The sequence below is a fragment of the Acanthaster planci genome, unplaced genomic scaffold (genome assembly GCF_054643075.1).
Source record: "Acanthaster planci isolate LZ-2023a unplaced genomic scaffold, COTS_SCS Contig170, whole genome shotgun sequence".
Lineage (NCBI taxonomy): Eukaryota > Metazoa > Echinodermata > Asteroidea > Valvatida > Acanthasteridae > Acanthaster > Acanthaster planci.
Window position 1 is genome coordinate 32,501 of NW_028257791.1, and position 10,657 is coordinate 43,157.

At 70.2% G+C, this 10,657-nt stretch overlaps 1 non-coding gene across 1 annotated transcript; it reads left to right on the forward strand.

Moving 5' to 3' along the window:
• Window positions 1–8,392: 8,392 nt before the first annotated feature.
• LOC147795096 (small subunit ribosomal RNA) lies at window positions 8,393–10,208 on the forward strand. The gene has a single exon (XR_015424132.1). It is a non-coding gene; the product is annotated as a small subunit ribosomal RNA (ribosomal RNA).
• Window positions 10,209–10,657: the final 449 nt, after the last annotated feature.

Sequence of the window (10,657 nt, forward strand, 5' to 3'; positions counted from 1 at the left end):
GTCTGGCAGCGGGCGGGGACCGGTCGGGCCGCGGGCGCCGGACGGGCGGCGTTGAGTGGGCGCCCGCTGGAGACATCCCCCGGGACTCGGTGTTTTGAGAAGTGGGGGATCTCCGGGATCGACCCGACTCGGGCGCAGAAACCGACTCGGCCCCACCGGCGAGCGGGCGGCGGGACGGGCAGCGGGGCCGCGAGGCCGAGGGGTCCGGCCCCCCGACCTGACTTGAAAAGCGGGGTCGGCGGCGTGTCCCGCAGGAGGGCCCGCCGGGAGAGACGGCGGAGCGAGCCGGCGCACGCCCGGCGGCCCGGGACGAGCTGCTGGGCGGCGGGTCCCGGGGGCCGCCCCCAACTGACTTGAAATCCCGGGTTCGGCGGTATACCCCGCAGGAGGGCTCTGGGGGAGCAGCGCCGGGGTGGCGAGTTGCCAAGTCGGTCCCGGTGACAGAGTCTGGCAGCGGGCGGGGACCGGTCAGGCCGCGGGCGCCGGACGGGCGGCCTCGCGGGGGCGCCCGCCGAGGAGATCTCGCCGGGACTGAGTGTTTTGAGAAATGTCGGATCTCCGGTATCCACCCGACTCGGGCGCAAAAACCGACTCGGCCCCACCGGCGAGCGGGCGCCGGACGGGCGGCGTTGCGCTGGCGCCCGCTGAAGAGATCTTGCCGGGACTCGGTGTTTTAAGAAATGGGAGATCTCCGGTTTCGACCCGACTCGGGCGCAGAAACCGACTCGGCCCCACCGGCGAGCGGGCGGCGGGACGGGCCGCGGGGCCGAGGGGTCCGGCCCCCCGACCTGACTTGAAATCCCGGGTTGGCGGTGTGTCCCGCAGGCGGGCTCGCCGGTAGCGACGGGATGAGCTGCTGGGCGGCGAGTCTCGGGGGGCCGCCCCCGACCGACTGGAAATCCCGGGTTGCCAGCGTACCCCGCAGGAGGGCTCGGGGGGAGCGGCGGCGGGGTGGCGAGTTGCCAAGTCGGTCCCGGTGACAGAGTCTCGCAGCGGGGGCCGGACGGGCGACGTCGCGGGGGCGCCCGCTGAGGAGATCTGAAACGGACTGGGTGTTGGGGGGAAAAAAGGGATCTCCGGTGCGACCCGACTCGGGCGCAGAAACCGACTCGGCCCCACCGGCGAGCGAGCGCCGGGACGGGCGGCCCGGGCCGCGAGGTCGAGGGGGCCGGCCCCCCACCTGACTTGAAATTCCGGGTCGGCGGTGTGTCCCGCAGGTGGGCAATGACGCAGCGGCGCAGGGGAGGCGAGTTGCCAGGTCGGTCCCGGTGCCCCGCCGCGAGGGGCCGCGGGGCGGGCGGGGACCGGTCAGGCCGCGGGCGCCGGACGGGCGGCCTCGCGCGGGCGCCCGCTGGAGAGATCTCCCCGGGACTCGGTGTTTTGAGAAATGTGGGATCTCCGGTCTCGACCCGACTCGGGCGCAGAAACCGACTCGGCCCCACCGGGGAGCGGGCGGCCGTGACGGCCTGCCCGGCCGCGAGGCCGAGGGGTCCGGCCCCCCGACCCGACTTGAAATCCCGGGTCGGCGGCGTGTCCCGCAGGAGGGCTCGCCGGTAGCGACGGGATGAGCTGCTGGGCGGCGAGTCTCAGTGGGCCGCCCCCAACTGACTGGAAATCCTGGGTTGGCGGCATACCCCGCAGGAGGGCTCAGAGGGAACGGCGGCGGGGTGGCGAGTTGCCAAGTCGGTCCCGGCGCCGGAGTCTCGCAGCGGGAGCCGGACGGGCGACGTGGCGGGGGCGCCCGCTGAGGAGATCTTCAACGGACTGGGTGTTGGGGGGAAAAAAGGGATCTCCGGTGCGACCCGACTCGGGCGCAGAAACCGACTCGGCCCCACCGGCGAGCGAGCGCCGGGACGGGCGGCCCGGGCCGCGAGGTCGAGGGGGCCGGCCCCCCACCTGACTTGAAATTCCGGGTCGGCGGTGTGTCCCGCAGGTGGGCAATGACGCAGCGGCGCAGGGGAGGCGAGTTGCCAGGTCGGTCCCGGTGCCCCGCCGCGAGGGGCCGCGGGGCGGGCGGGGACCGGTCAGGCCGCGGGCGCCGGACGGGCGGCCTCGCGCGGGCGCCCGCTGAAGATTTCCTCTTGGGACTTGGCGTTTCGCGAAATGCGGGATCTCCGGTCTCGACCCGACTCGGGCGCAAAAACCGACTCGGCCCCACCGGCGAGCGGGCGGCCGTGACGGGCTGCCGGGCCGCGAGGCTCAGGGGGCCGGCCCCCCACCTGACTTGAAAAGCGGGGTCGGCGGCCTGTCCCGCAGGAGGGCTACGGCGCAGCGGCGCAGGGCCGGCGAGTTGCCAGGTCGGTCCCGGTGTCCCGCCGCGAGGGGCCGCGGGGCGGGCGGGGACCGGTCGGGCCGCGGGTGCCGGGCGGGCGGCGTTGCGGAGGCGCCCGCTGAAGATTTCCTCTTGGGACTCGGCGTTTCGCGAAATGCGGGATCTCCGGTCTCGACCCGACTCGGGCGCAAAAACCGACTCGGCCCCACCGGCGAGCGGGCTGCCGTGACGGGCTGCCCGGCCGCGAGTCTCAGGGGGCCGGCCCCCCACCTGACTGGAAAAGCGGGGTCGGGGGTGCAGCCCGCAGGAGGGCTACGGCGCAGCGGCGCCGGGGCGGCGAGTTGCCAGGTCGGTCCCGGTGTCCCGCCGCGAGGGGCCGCGGGGCGGGCGGGGACCGGTCCCGCCGAGGGTGCCGGGCGGGCGGCGTGGCGGGGGCGCCCGCTGGAGAGATCTTCCCGGGACTCGGTGTTCCTCACAAATGTGGGATCTCCGGGTTCGAGCCGACTCGGGCGCAAAAACCGACTCGGCCCCACCGGCGAGCGAGCGCCGGGACGGGCGGCCCGGCCGCAAGGCCGAGGTGTCCGGCCCCCCGACCCGACTTGAAATCCCGGGTCGGCGGCGTGTCCCGCAGGAGGGCCCGCCGGTAGCGACGGGATGAGCTGCTGGGCGGCGAGTCTCAGTGGGCCGCCCCCAACTGCCTCGAAATCCCGGGTTGGCGGCATACCCCGCAGGAGGGCTCCGGGGGAGCGGCAGCGGGGTGGCGAGTTGCCAAGTCGGTCCCGGTGACAGAGTCTCGCAGCGGGAGCCGGACGGGCGACGTGGCGGGGGGCGCCCGCTGAGGAGATCTTAAACGGACTGGGTGTTCGGCCAAAGGCTGGATCTCCGGTCTCGAGCCGACTCGGGCGCAAAAACCGGTTCGGCCCCACCGGCGAGCGGGCGCCGTGACGGGCGGCTTCGCTCGGGCGCCCGCTGGAGAGATCTCCCCGGGAGTCGGTGTTTTGAGAAATGTCGAATCTCCGGTCTCGACCCGACTCGGGCGCAGAAACCGACTCGGCCCCACCGGCGAGCGCCGGGACGGGCCGCCGGGCTAGGCGGGCCGAGAGGGCCGCCCCCGGCCCACTTGAAAAGCGGGGTGGGCGGTACAGCCGGCAGGAGGGCTCTGGGGGAGCGGCGGGGCGGACGGCCGGGCGGGGAGGGACCGGGGCCTCCGGCCCGGGGCAGCAGTCTCGCAGCGGGCGGCGACGGTCCCGCCGCGGGCGCCGGACGGGCGGCGTGGCGTGGCGCCCCGCTGGAGTTTTCTTCCATGGACTTGGTGGTCCGAGAAAAGTCGGATCTCCGGTTTCGACCCGACTCGGGCGCAAAAACCGACTCGTCCCCACCCGCGAACGCCGGGACGGGCCGCCGGGCTCGCCAGGCCGAGAGGGCCGCCCCCGGCCCACTGGAAAGGCGGGGTGGGCGGTACAGCCGGCAGGAGGGCTCTGGGGGAGCGGCGGGGCGGGCGGCCGGGCGGGGAGGGACCGGGGCCTCCGGCCCGGGGCAGCAGTCTCGCAGCGGGCGGCGACGGTCCCGCCGCGGGCGCCGGACGGGCGGCGTGGCGTGGCGCCCCGCTGGACTTATCTTCCTCGGACTTGGTGGTCCGCGAAATGTCGGATCTCCGGTTTCGGCCCGACTCGGGCGCAAAAACCGACTCGTCCCCACCCGCGAACGCCGGGACGGGCCGCCGGGCTCGCCAGGCCGAGAGGGCCGCCCCCGGCCCACTGGAAAGGCGGGGTGGGCGGTACAGCCGGCAGGAGGGCTCTGGGGGAGCGGCGGGGCGGGCGGCCGGGCGGGGAGGGACCGGGGCCTCCGGCCCGGGGCAGCAGTCTCGCAGCGGGCGGCGACGGTCCCGCCGCGGGCGCCGGACGGGCGGCGTGGCGTGGCGCCCCGCTGGACTTTTCTTCCTCGGACTTGGTGGTCCGCGAAATGTCGGATCTCCGGTTTCGGCCCGACTCGGGCGCAAAAACCGACTCGTCCCCACCCGCGAACGCCGGGACGGGCCGCCGGGCTCGCCAGGCCGAGAGGGCCGCCCCCGGCCCACTGGAAAGGCGGGGTGGGCGGTACAGCCGGCAGGAGGGCTCTGGGGGAGCGGCGGGGCGGGCGGCCGGGCGGGGAGGGACCGGGGCCTCCGGCCCGGGGCAGCAGTCTCGCAGCGGGCGGCGACGGTCCCGCCGCGGGCGCCGGACGGGCGGCGTGGCGTGGCGCCCCGCTGGACTTTTCTTCCTCGGACTTGGTGGTCCGCGAAATGTCGGATCTCCGGTTTCGACCCGACTCGGGCGCAAAAACCGACTCGTCCCCACCCGCGAACGCGTCATAGAGGCACCCCGGCCCTCGAGAGCGTCTCTCGTCGGGGTCTGTTGGGCCCGAAACGTGCGTATTTCAATGAGAGCGTTTTGGACCTTAACCCCCACTCCCTGGTTTGCCTATTTATAGGGGGGAGGGTGTCTCCGTCAGCAGGGCCAAAATTTGACCGGCCCCGATCCGATTTCCTGGCCCGTCCCAGGCCCGCCGCCGGCGGCGCGCGGCACGCCGCCGGGCCCGGCGGCCCCGGCCCGGCCTGAGAAATCCCCCCGACGGTGCGGCGAAGGAGACACCGGCCGGCCGGGCGGCGGGCCCGCTGGCCCGAGGGGACCCGCGGTGCCTCGCGGTGAATTCCCGTCCGGTGAAAACCGCACGCGGCCCCGCTGAGGCCGTGCGTTTCCGACACGACCGAGCCCCTAGCTCGGGAGCCCGGCTCCCCGGCGACGGCACGGTGGGTGCGGCGCGGTGAATTGCCCTCTCGGGAAAACCGCCGCAGCCGCGCGTCGCCGGCCCAAAGCCGTGCGTTTCCGACACGATTCCCCCGCCGATCCCGGCGGGGCGGGGCGGGTGGTGCGAGCTCAGCTCCGGCCGCCAGCAGGCGGGGCAGCCACGCGTCGTCCGTTTCGAGCCGTGCATTTCCGACACGACCGAGCCCCGAGCTCGAGAGCCCGGCTCCCCGGCGGCGGCACGGTGAATTGCCGTCCCGGCAAAACCGCCGCAGCCGCGCGTCGCCCGGCCAAAGCCGTGCGTTTCCGACACGACCGAGGCCCCGAGCTCCGGGGCGGTGCGGTGAACGGAATGACGTTGGCCGGCCCCCGGAACGGGCAACCGCTGGTGCGGTAGTAGGGAATTAGAGCAGCCTTCCCAGCCCGGGGCGGCCGTAGCCGCCGTAATAACGGAGATCCTCTGCCCGCTTTTCGGCCATTGTTCTGGGCCCACGCTCGAGCGAACACGGTGAAAGAAGGCAGACCCGCGTATATGGTAATCGGCCTTTGTCTGTCGCCCGGCAACGAAAAGACCGATTTTGCATCACAAACGCGGGCTTCACAATGGTCCCCGCTTATAAAAAGAGGCAGCGGGAATGCGGAAGCTTCAGTAGAGCCGCATGCCACCGAACAAGTGGGGAGAGCAGTGTCTGTAGTGTTCCGTCGTCTGGTTGTTCGTCGAAGCTCGGTCGGTGCTGCGCGGTGAATTGGCGTCCTGTGGGAAAACCGCCGCAGCCGCGCGTCGTCCCCTTCAAGCCGTGCATTTCCGACACCGTGGAGGCTCCACAGCGGTTCCTCGGGCGAAACCGGCTCCGGAGCGGCGGGACGGTCGGCCCGGCGCGGTGCATCGTCATCCTCGGGTAAAACCGCCGCACGTCCTCCGCCTCAAGCCGTGCATTTCCGACACGCTTCCCCGGGCGAAAACGGCGCCGGGCCGGCGGGGGCTGGTGGTGCGGCGCGGCCGACTGCCGTCTCGGGGAGGAAAAAAAAAACACCGCCGCAGCCCCACGCGGCCCCCCTAAAGCCGTGCATTTCCGACACGCCTCCCCGGGCGAAAACGGCTGGAGGCCGGCGGGGCGGGTGGTGCGGCGCGGTGAATCGCCTTCCTCGGAAATCCTGGTCCGAGAGGTTCGGATGTCCGAAGTCGCCCGCGGAGAGCGGGCCGGGCGCCTCCGGGCCTGCCGTCCGTCGGCTCGCCGGCCCACCCAAGGCCTCCGAGAGGGCTTTGCGCCGGGACAGGTTGGGCCCGAAACGTGCGTATTTCAATGAGAGCGTTTTGGACCTTAACCCCCACTCCCTGGTTTGCCTATTTATAGGGGGGAGGATGGTCTCGAGCCAGATATCAGTACAGCCCATCCCATCGTCCACACGATGCGGCCATTCCCGCACGGCGGAGCCCAAGGCACCGGAGCGATTCCCCCTCGGGTCTGGACGAGCCCGGCTCCGGAGCGGCGGGGACTGGTGCTGCGGGGCGGCCGATTGCCGTCCTGGCGGAAAAAAAAACTCGCCGCAGCCGCACGCGGCCCCCCTTAAGCCGTGCATTTCCGACACGCCTCCCGGGACGAAAACGGCTTGAGGCCGGCGGGGCGGGTGGTGCGGCGCGGTGAATCGCCTTCTTCGGAAAACCTGGTCCGAGAGGTTCGGATGTCCGGGGTCGCCCGCGGAGAGCGGGCCGGGCGCCTCCGGGCCTGCCGTCAATCGGCTCGCCGGCCCACCCAAGGCCCCTGAGAGGGCTTTGCGCCGGGACAGGTTGGGCCCAAAACGTGCGTATTTCAATGAGAGCATTTTGGACCTTAACCCCCACTCCCTGGTTTGCCTATTTATAGGGGGAGGGTGGTCTCGAGCTCCGATCGAGCTGCCTTGAATCAGTACAGCCATATATTGTCCATACAGTCTATAGAGATTCCCACGCGGTTGAGCCGGAGCCTTCGGTGCTATTCCCCCTGGGGTCTGGACAAGCCCCGCACCGGAGAGACCCGGCACGGGAGGTGCGGAACAAAAGTGGCGGCCCGCCGCCCCGCCGGGAGGCCCTCCGGGCGCTCCGCTAACGGCGTTACTCGGCGCGGCCGGCCGACCCTTCTTGCCCGGAAGAGCGTCGGCCAGGCCCGCCCGGCCTTGCCGAGGAGGTGTCGGACAGGCCGATCCCGGGCCGCTTCCGGCCCTGCCGGAGAGACCCGGGACGGGAGGTGCGGAACAAAAAGTGGCGGTCCGCCGCCCCGCCGGGAGGCCCTCCGGGCGCTCCGCCAACGGCGTTACTCGGCGCGGCCGGCCGACCCTTCTTGCCCGGAAGAGCGTCGGCCAGGCCCGCCCGGCCTTGCTTAGAGGTGTCGAAGAGGCCGCTCCCGGGCCGCGGCCGGCCCTGCCGGAGAGACCCGGGACGGGAGGTGCGGAGAAAAAAGTGGCGGTCCGCCGCCCCGCCGGGAGGCCCGCCGGGCGCTCCGCCAACGGCGTTACTCGGCGCGGCCGGCCGACCCTTCTTGCCCGGAAGAGCGTCGGCCAGGCCCGCCCGGCCTTGCTGAAGAGGTGTGGGAAAGGTCGCTCCCGGGGTCGCCGTTTCTGCCGGACCCCGGGACGGGAGGTGCGATGGTGCAGCCCGGCCCGCTGCGGACGAGCGAGCGGGAAGAGAGCGAGGGAGAGAGAGGGGAGCCAGGACCCCTCGGAGAGCGGCGGGCTCTCCGCTGCCCCCGAGCAGCAACATCTGCGAGGTCCGGATTGGCCCGGCAGCTTCCGCGGAGCGGAGGGACCGGCCCGCCCTGGGGCGGGTCGCACCCGACCTCCGCCGGGTCCCGGCAGCCCAAGGCGCACTGACGTCGCTCGGCGGCGTCCCAGGCCCGGAGAGCCGGCCAGGCAGCGGCCCCCCGCGGCCGGAGCCGCGAGCGATCCCGCGGCACGCCCGCCGAGCAGGCGGCGGGCGGCGCCCCGCGGTCGCGCCGAGCCGCAGCCCCGGCGGCGGCAGGCAGGATCCCCGATCGGGGACCCCCCAGACGGAGGGAGCTCAAGCCGGGCCAGCCTCCCCGGCTGGTCCGGCCGCCCCCTCCGGGATCGAGGCGAGAGGAGGCCGGCGCACCGGGACGGCGGGCGGCATTCCAGCGGCCGCCCGCGCGCCCGGGGGAAGGAGAGGAAGCGCCGCCCCGGCCGGGCCGGAGAGGGCGAGGGACCGGCGGCGGGCCGGAGGGAGCGGAGGCCCGGCGGCGAACCAGAGCGGAGAGGCGCAGGACTCCGGCGCCGCGGCCCGGCAGCCGCGGCGCGGCCGAGCAGTCCGGAGGGCCCGAGGTGGCGGGCCCCGGCCCCGAGGGGCTACCTGGTTGATCCTGCCAGTAGTCATATGCTTGTCTCAAAGATTAAGCCATGCATGTCTAAGTAAAAGCTTTACCAAGCGAAACTGCGGATGGCTCATTAAATCAGTTATGGTTCCTTGGAGCGCATCCCCCTACATGGATAACTGTGGTAATTCTAGAGCTAATACATGCCAGCAAGCGCCGACCTTGCGGGAGGCGTGCTCTTATTAGGAACAAGACCAACCCGGGCCCGTCCCGGCTCCGTTGGTGAACTCTGGATAACCTGGCCGATCGCACGGTCTTCGCACCGGCGACGGATCCTTCGAATGTCTGCCCTATCAACTTTCGATGGTACGTTATGCGCCTACCATGGTCGTAACGGGTAACGGAGAATCAGGGTTCGATTCCGGAGAGGGAGCTTGAGAAACGGCTACCACATCCAAGGAAGGCAGCAGGCGCGCAAATTACCCACTCCCGACACGGGGAGGTAGTGACGAAAAATAGCAATACAGGACTCTTTCGAGGCCCTGTAATTGGAATGAGTACACTTTAAATCCTTTAACGAGGATCTATTGGAGGGCAAGTCTGGTGCCAGCAGCCGCGGTAATTCCAGCTCCAATAGCGTATATTAAAATTGCTGCAGTTAAAAAGCTCGTAGTTGGATCTTGGGCGCAGGCTGGCGGTCCGCCGCAAGGCGCGCCACTGCCCGCCTGGCCTTCCTCTCGGTCTCCGCCCGGTTCTCTTGACTGAGTGCCGAGCGCGGCCGAAACGTTTACTTTGAAAAAATTGGAGTGTTCAAAGCAGGCCGACCGCCTGGACAGCAGAGCATGGAATAATGGAATAGGACCTCGGTTCTATTGCGTTGGTTTTCGGAACTCGAGGTAATGATTAAGAGGGACTGACGGGGGCATTCGTATTGCGGTGTGAGAGGTGAAATTCTTGGATCGCCGCAAGACGACCGACTGCGAAAGCATTTGCCAAGAATGTTTTCATTAATCAAGAACGAAAGTTAGAGGTTCGAAGGCGATCAGATACCGCCCTAGTTCTAACCATAAACGATGCCGACTGGCGATCCGCCGGCGTTACTCCAATGACGCGGCGGGCAGTCTGCGGGAAACCAAAGTCTTTGGGTTCCGGGGGAAGTATGGTTGCAAAGCTGAAACTTAAAGGAATTGACGGAAGGGCACCACCAGGAGTGGAGCCTGCGGCTTAATTTGACTCAACACGGGGAAACTCACCCGGCCCGGACACAGTGAGGATTGACAGATTGAGAGCTCTTTCTTGATTCTGTGGGTGGTGGTGCATGGCCGTTCTTAGTTGGTGGAGCGATTTGTCTGGTTAATTCCGATAACGAACGAGACTCTGGCTTGCTAAATAGTCGCGCCGGCCGCCGCGCCGGGCGCTGACTTCTTAGAGGGACAAGTGGCGTTCAGCCACGCGAGATTGAGCAATAACAGGTCTGTGATGCCCTTAGATGTTCGGGGCCGCACGCGCGCTACACTGAAGGGATCAGCGGGTAGCCGCCCTTGGCCGGAAGGTCTGGGCAATCCGTTGAACCTCATTCGTGCTTGGGATAGGGAGTTGCAATTGTCTCCCTTGAACGAGGAATTCCCAGTAAGCGCGAGTCATCAGCTCGCGTTGATTACGTCCCTGCCCTTTGTACACACCGCCCGTCGCTACTACCGATTGAATGGTTTAGTGAGATCCTCGGACGGGCCGCGGCGGGGCGCCCCCGGCGCCTCGCTCGTGCGCCCGGAAGACGATCGAACTTGATCATTTAGAGGAAGTAAAAGTCGTAACAAGGTTTCCGTAGGTGAACCTGCGGAAGGATCATTACCGAGCAGTGAGAGAGCGTGCCCGGCCGGCCCCCTTCCGTCCGCCCGGGCGGGGAGGGCCGGCCACCGTGCTGTCTTCCGGGTGTAGGCGGGAGTGGCCCACGCCGGAGTGCGCCGGAGCCCGCGCCGCGTGGGCGCGGGACTCCCGGCGCTCGCCGGGGCCCCGGGACGCCGGGGCTCGGCCTCGAATGGACCGGGGGGATCGGTGAGACGCGGTCGGAGCGGCCCCCCTTGGGGAAGGGGGCCGCCGCGCGAGAGGCGACCGGTCCCCGCTCGGCCCGGCTCCCGCCGGTGGTTTTTTTTTCGGCTCGCCGAAGAGAAAGCTGGATGCTCCGCGCCCGGGCCACCGGCGCGGTTATCGAGAGGTGATGGACAGAGCCCAAACCCCCCAAAACCAGAGACAATTCTCGGCGGTGGATCACTCGGCTCGTGCGCCGATGAAGAACGCAG